Here is a 7,607-nt window from a genome sequence, read left to right on the forward strand (position 1 = left end):
TTCTCTATTATTATAAAGGATGAAAACAATTAGTTTTTTGTAATCTTTTTAATGCTAAATATAATTCCGGCTTTTAAATTGCTCCATCACGTTAAATTGCAGTTAAAATGATATATTTTAATATATTTTACCATGTTATAAAATTATACGATTTATATGTTGGAGAAATTTTCTTACAGTCAACATAATGTTATTTTATTTAATATTTTTATGATATTTAAAAAAATTTTTCTACAATTTTTTTCACAATCAATATAATAATTCATTTATGTTATTAACATAATTGAAAACTATTTGATAAATTTGATTTTGCAGTAGATTCTATATTTGATAATATAAAATATCTTAATCATCGATGCAACAAATTCTTTTGAAGAATTGAAAGTGCTAACAACATATTTAATTTTAATTACGACAAATTTCTCCTGTAGCTCTCTATAACATAATAAGATTAAAATATCCTTTCTTTGTTAACTTGCAAAATTCTCAAAATTGTGATGGAACAATTTATTGAAAGCTAAAATCATTTAAAAAACTCCAAAAAATTATCTCTTTATCTTCTTGTCAAAAATCTAAAAATTATTTATCATCACACTGTATTATTATAAAGGGTGAAAACAATTAAATAATTTAAGGAAATGCTTCCTCCTTTTCTTTATCTCTTTTTCTCCTTCACTCTCTTAAAAGCAAAGAAATTAGAAAATGCAATTTTCCCGCATACTTGTCCGATAATAACTGTTGCAACAATATTTCGCGAGCCGCGCTCCTTCTCTCACAACAGAAGTGAGCCTGCGAGAAGCCGCGTGCGTCGGGGGTCCATCTCGGCACCCGCGCCGCCAAAGAGAGGACGCGGCGCGCAGATATTCCCAAGAGCGAAAGCCCGCAACCGAGGTCACTCCTCCTCGTGGGAGGGCCCCCGGGCGCCGCATAGCCTCCCCCGGTCGGTTCACCCGGGAACGAAAAAAACAACGACTCTACCGGGGCTGCGGTGCATCTCTCGGGCGGATGGAGCGCGCGCGAGGCGCGGTTGCATCCACAGGACCGGCGCGCTCAAGGCTAACGAAAATCGTGATACCGCGATCGCACGCCCGACTGTCAAAGCACGGGAGATTAATTCGCGTTTCGTTTTTCCCGAGTTTCACGACACTGAAGCTGTTCCCGATCGAGATTACTTTTATTTAATAGTGATGTAAAAACGGATTTTTCTGCAATAATGCGCCAAGAATTAAACTTAACTGCCGAGAAATGAATATTAAATTATTGAGAGAAGAGAAAAGATATGTCGCACGAGTTTTGTAATTTATAGTTTAGTAAATTATTTCTTGTATTAATAATTTGCATTCACACATGCATCATAATACAATATTATGTTCTTTTAAATATCGTTTATATTAAAATTTTCTTTTAAATTTTGAAAAGTATTATTTTAAATTCTATTTTAGATAAAGTATAAATAAAAGAGATTTCCAAAATTGTGTGCCAGAATTAAATCTAAGTGATGAGAAATATATTTTAAACTACTGCAAGAAGAGAAAAGATAAGTTCCACGAGTTTTGTAATTTATATCTTATTTCTTGTATTCATAATTAACACTCACACATTACAATACAATATTACATGTTTTTAAAAATATCAATATCTTATATTAAAATTTTATTTAAAATTTGAAAAATATTATTTTTAAAATGTTATTAAAAATATTTTTGCAATATTATTCTTATAATATTTGTAAAAAAGATCTCGATAGAAGCTTCTTGAATTATTAAAAATATATTTACTCGATATAAAAAAAATTATTTCTTATTTAATTCAAAACGAAATTTATTTTACGCATCTGAATGTTAAAATACCCAATAAAAATCATTTCGAATTCCTATCGTTGTTGTAATATTTCAAATTGCTGAACGCGGATGTTATTTCGCGCGTGTCGGCGATAAGTTTCAGACTAGTCAAAGTACGACCGCGCTGGAAATACATCGGCGTCGTAATTTATATTATTCTCAAGTACGCCTCCGGTGTACACTGCTGACCGTAATAATCGTACTAACTCGCGCGTTACACGGTGCTAACAAGAAACAGAGAGCCACGGCGAGCAAAAAGCGGAAACGACGAGGGAACGAGATGGGAGACAGATGAGGAAAGCGAGAGTAAAAGAGAGACAGAGAGAGAGAAAAAGAGAAGTTCGAGCCAATTAGTTGCTTTACGACCAGCAACTAACATTTGACTTGTTCACGTTTAATCAAGGAGGAAAAACGAGAAAGGTTCGCATTGATGTAAAATGTAATTCGGCTGTCTACAAAGAATTACGTTACGAATGGATTTTATATGAACGATTATACATATATATTTATAGTTTATAGATTATATAATTTTATTAGTTGTTCTTCATTTCTTTTCTTAATTTTTGTTCAATTTTATTATCATCTAAATGTGTGTGTGATTCTTATTTAATAGAGAAGAAGAGACGCGATTTAGGCACAAATATTATTTAGTAAGGATATTTTGAGATCTCGAAAGTTTTTGAAACTGCATTTTTACAAAAGCACATGTTTAAAGTAAATATACGTGTTTTACAAAATTTTTATCAAAATAAGTTATGTGAACTTGTTAGAATATATAAATTATGTAAACTCTTTATTTTGGATATGGCATCATAAATTAAATTAGATAATAGAAATTTAAAAAATATATTCTGTTCCATTATCAAATATCAACAATATCATTCACAATACAGTTTAACACAAAGTAACTTTTCCAAACGCAAGAAAGAGTACACTGAGAAAAAAATCTGGTTGCATTAATTAGAATTCTGGTAGATTCAACCAGTATGTCTGTTGGAAAATGGACGAACCAGAATTCTTGTAGGAATTACCAGATGAATCTGATTAATTTCTTCCTGTTAAATTTACCAAATTTTTTCGTTAATAATACTAAACTCACTAGCACCAAGTCGTCTAAAATTTTTTCCATCTAATCTCAAAAGTCTGTTTAATATTCTGAATTCCAACAAGATTATTGGATAAATTCAATCCAGATTATTGAATAAATTATTTTAAATTCAGTTTGTTAGAAATTAAACTGATAAACAGTGATGCAAGAAGAGGATGCAGCTCAAACACACACAATCAGAGAGCTAGCGTCCTCTTTCTGGCACTACTGCTCGTAAGAGAAAAAAAAATATACTTTGGATTTAATGTTAATACTAGTTCTTTATATACATTTCATGGCAAATATTGAATACGAGTTAAGTTAAGAGTGGGTCGTCGCCTAGCGGCAAGCAAAGAAGTTAATGTAACAAGAAATTTTATAGATTCAACCAGAAAATACTAACCAAATCCTTATAGTAAAATCTATTAAACGTTCTAGTTATAAAAAATCGAGTCTTATCATGATAACTAGAAATTCTTGTTTGATTTAACCAAAATGCCTTCAATCATATATGTCTTGTTGGTACAATCCAACGATTTTTCTCAGTGTATTTTCATAATTTTTTAGCTAAATATGACTCCAATCTCCAAATTGCTCCAACACATTATAATTTTGAGAAATTTACAATGAAATGAATTTACAAAAAAGAGGCTATTTTCATACATTTTATTACGTTATTAAAATTATAAATTTTATTAGGACTTTTAGCCTTCAAAAGAAATTTATCGTATTGATTATAGTTAACAGGATATATTGATATAAAAAAGAGAGGTTTTCGCCAGTTTTCGTTATAAAACCGCGCCTAATCTATCAAACATCTTAGATTATTAAAGTCATCAATTTTAATATCGATCTCTTTGTCGCATAGAGGCTTATAAAATAACTGAGTGTATGCACTCGAGAAGGGTGAGAGTAAAAATTGTTTTTCGCAACGTAGAAGGACGCGCGGAGAAGACGAACGTAGGTGGTGAGTTACAAGCGAATACATATCTCATTAACTGGGGGAGGGAGAGGGGGAGACTGTAGACGCTAGAACGAGATAATTAACACGCGCTACGTCAGATTATCGAGCCTCTTCCAGCTTTAATTACGTGTACCCACGCGTTATCGCCACTCCATCCGACTACCGTGTGTAAAAGTTTTCGCGGAAGAAAGTGTACTTGTGATTATGTAAAGTAACGCTTAAAATGAATAGCGCGATTGATTGAAAGCGATAAGTTTTTACTTATGTAAGTCTCTCTTTCTCTCTTTTATATAAATGCGCTTAAATTACCTGCTTTTAAACATGACAGAAGATGTCATCCTTGAAATGCTGCAAAAAATTCATTAGTCTTTAAACTCGCTTCATATCACGTTACAATCTTAATTTTTATTCGATCAATTATATGTCAGAAAATTCGACGAATATTTGTTACAAAGCTATTAAAAAAGATATAAGAAAGGCTCAAGCCCGTTTTATCTTCCAGGTGAGATAAATAACCGATTTAGCAATCTCCCTATGACGCCGACACCGCAGGGAATTGCGTTCGAATTGCTTACGTAACTCTCATTTTTTGGTGTGGATCTGTCTCATATTCATATAACAAAGATGCATATATATATATTTATATATATATAGTATTCTTTCCTCTCCATTAATATCAAAGCGACTTTTCTTTAACAAATCACTGCCATCATTAAATATCAATATTATTGCACCCCATTGTAACTTGTATTGCGTACAAATGTATTGCGTACAAATGTATTGCGTACAAATGTATTGCGAATATCTCATATTATCGATGATTAATGATGCAATTTATGTTATACATTTATGTTGGAAATATAATATTCAAAAACATGTTAATATTTTGAAAGATAAAAAAGTAAACTTTTATCAAAAATAAGAGGATCGTAATATATATATACATCTCGTCGATCGATTATTATAATCGTGACAACATTGTTGACAACACAATATTTTATCCTAGCAAAAATTATGGAATCACGTTTCGGCGGTGATTATTTTTTTTGCGAACTTAAGGGGATCCCTCAAGCATACTTTTTTACCGACAAAAACACCGTAATTTTCGGAAGTGTGCCATTTTTTATTGCCTGTATAAAATTAAAAATCCTTCTCCAGAATTGAAGTATACATGCAAATGGACACGTGAAAACTCTGTACAATATGAGATTTTATATTGAGAAAGAAAATAAATATAGAATTACATTTTTATTTATCGACTTCTTAAATCAACATGGCGTCAGAGCTGTCAATTTGTACAAATATTAGCTTCTTATAAAAGTTTTATAGCTTTTATGCATAAAACAGCAGCTTTCACGATTGTGTACTGCACCGTAGAACATTGTCGAACTATAAAAACTGAATTTAATTGCCTAATTAATAAATGGCATTATTCTGAAAATTTTAGTCCGTATATACCTGAAATATCGATAAAGTAGAGTGGAAAAAGCAGTGCATCTTCTTTATAAATAACGTGATGGAGAGAGATACGGAATGAGGATTAGATGAGGGCGCTGTAATCATGTAAAAGTTCGCCGTTCAATGAGGGATCTCCTTAAGAAGAAAAAATAACATCGCGAAAGTGACAACAGATTTCAAAGCTACTGCAGTAACATAAGTATAAGCTTCCATTATCCCTTTGTTATCTTCAAAAGAAGTAGATGTCACTTTTAATCTTATATCCTTAGCAAGATGGAATAGGATTTTCACAAAAGAGGGACAAAAGAAATGCCACGAAACCATTTTTTGGAAAGTAGGCAAAGAGAAAACAACACAGAACGAGTTTCCAGGGAATCGTTTTGACATCCAGAGCCCACAGAAGTAAAATCATTTTTCATACAAATGATTATTCCATATTAGTTATATTTGATGAGTGTGAGAAAAGATATATTTTATAAAATATTCCCTTTGTGATAGTACTTTTAAAAAATATTTCGTTCTGCACACAAAGCTGAATTCTTTTACTCGATATAAAAAAATTTAAACTTTTATTTACACATCTTGTATACGTATATAATTAGTATTAATTAAAATACAGATATCGATTAAAACTTTATTGCCCAAAAGAGATATTTTTTTTACAAACAAAAAAATGATATATATAATTGTATTTTTAAAAACAAATTGCAAAACAACATTTAATCGAGAACGAGAGGTTATCTCTCTCGAATTTATTTGTCATTTTCTGGATATGAAAAACTGGAAAGACAAAATTAATTCGATTATCGAGTCTTCGTTTCGACTATCTTTCTTTTCATCTTTATCTTCTCTTGATCGCTGCAACACCCGACTAACCATCAAAAGTCACACATCGTGAAATATAGCATATTCGTAATTATGCAATCTTGATTTCCTCTCATCCCTCTCATCCCTCTTTGACTTTTCGTACATTTTCTATCGCGAAACGACGAGCGCAATTCCATCGATATCGTCGACGATGTCGACGATGTCGGCCTCTCATATATTTTAATAATAATTCGACACGTTATTCGTCAAGCGAAATGGAAATCGGCCGGCGAGGAGAATCGGCGGGCCAAATCGAAGAGGAGGAAATCGCGAGAGGTGCCTCGTCCTCTCTCCCCGAGGGTCCCACGCAGAGACGATGATTAAAATTGTAAATATCTGCGGTCGACCCCCGGTGTTACGACCTTTGCGCGCCTTTGGCACCCTACCGCCTCACCCCATATATTAAAGGATATTAGATTATGGTAAGCGGCGCGCATTAACGAACGCGGATTCGCGCGCGCGCCTCTCTCTCTCTCTCTCTTTCTCTCAGTCTGTATATCCACCTTACGCTCCCTGTCTAGCGCCATTTTTCACGCACTCGGAGCACCTTCGTACGGATTCGATCGGCGATTTCTCTTCGGGAGCCGCGGCCCTTTGTGTCGGCAAACGAAGCCAATGAGCCTTCGCCGATATCCAACGGTCAATAACGCGGCAGTTATGCATTATGTATCGCATATGCATTTTATAAGATGCCTGAAATTAATAATTGCCCGAAACGGAATAATTGCGTCTCTCGTACTTTCGCAGAAATCTTTTTCTCCTGCGTAAAGTTTCGTCGGAATCTTCACAAGCACTATTCAGAGAAAACGAGAGGGGGACTCTTTAGTAATATCTACCTACATATTGAAAGTTTCCAAACTGATATACAGAGTAGATAACACTTAGTGATAAATCGAATAAAAAATGCTCATAAAATTCAGCCTGCCAGAGAAGCTACATTATCATTATCCAGAATGAATTTTCTTGACTATCAAATATTAAACTAGCCACTATTTTTATGAAAGCTCTTTTTCACGAGATACTCGATGCAAATATCGATCATTCCTCGAGGGAATATTAAACGCGGAACGATCAAAAAACCGACAACGCGCGCCTGAAAGGGAGAGAAACCGAGCGGAAAGAGGAGAGCGGCGGGGCAGGAAGAAGGGTGAGGAGGGAAGAGGGAGAGGAAAGGATTCCGAAGGCGCGCACACGATTATCCCCTCGTAGCCACATCCACGAGGTGCAATAAAGCACTCCCTCTCTCCGTGGGTCTCGATATTCCCTTTGCGCCGGCACAATCGTCGTACCGACTTTCGTCCCCTCCCCCCGCTCCCGCGTGCGCTCCTCTCCCCTCTCGCGGGGGCCCGTTGCTCGCGGACAGCGTGGGTGTATCGACGGAGACAAGATG

At 34.4% G+C, this 7,607-nt stretch overlaps 1 long non-coding RNA gene across 2 annotated transcripts; it reads left to right on the top strand.

The window, feature by feature from the left end:
* Positions 1–5,475: 5,475 nt before the first annotated feature.
* LOC145969728 (uncharacterized) lies at positions 5,476–7,382 on the top strand. Of its 2 annotated transcripts, XR_014438233.1 has the most exons (4): positions 5,476–5,549; positions 5,620–5,752; positions 6,429–6,639; positions 6,739–7,382. It is a non-coding gene; the product is annotated as an uncharacterized LOC145969728 (long non-coding RNA). The 2 variants fall into 2 exon arrangements; XR_014438232.1 differs by having other exon boundaries at positions 5,526–5,752.
* The last annotated feature ends 225 nt before the right edge of the window (positions 7,383–7,607 follow it).

This window comes from Camponotus vicinus, unplaced genomic scaffold, assembly GCF_025532165.1.
Source record: "Camponotus vicinus isolate PSW18456_S1 unplaced genomic scaffold, iyCamVici1.0 SCAF_4, whole genome shotgun sequence".
NCBI classification, from domain to species: Eukaryota; Metazoa; Arthropoda; class Insecta; order Hymenoptera; family Formicidae; genus Camponotus; species Camponotus vicinus.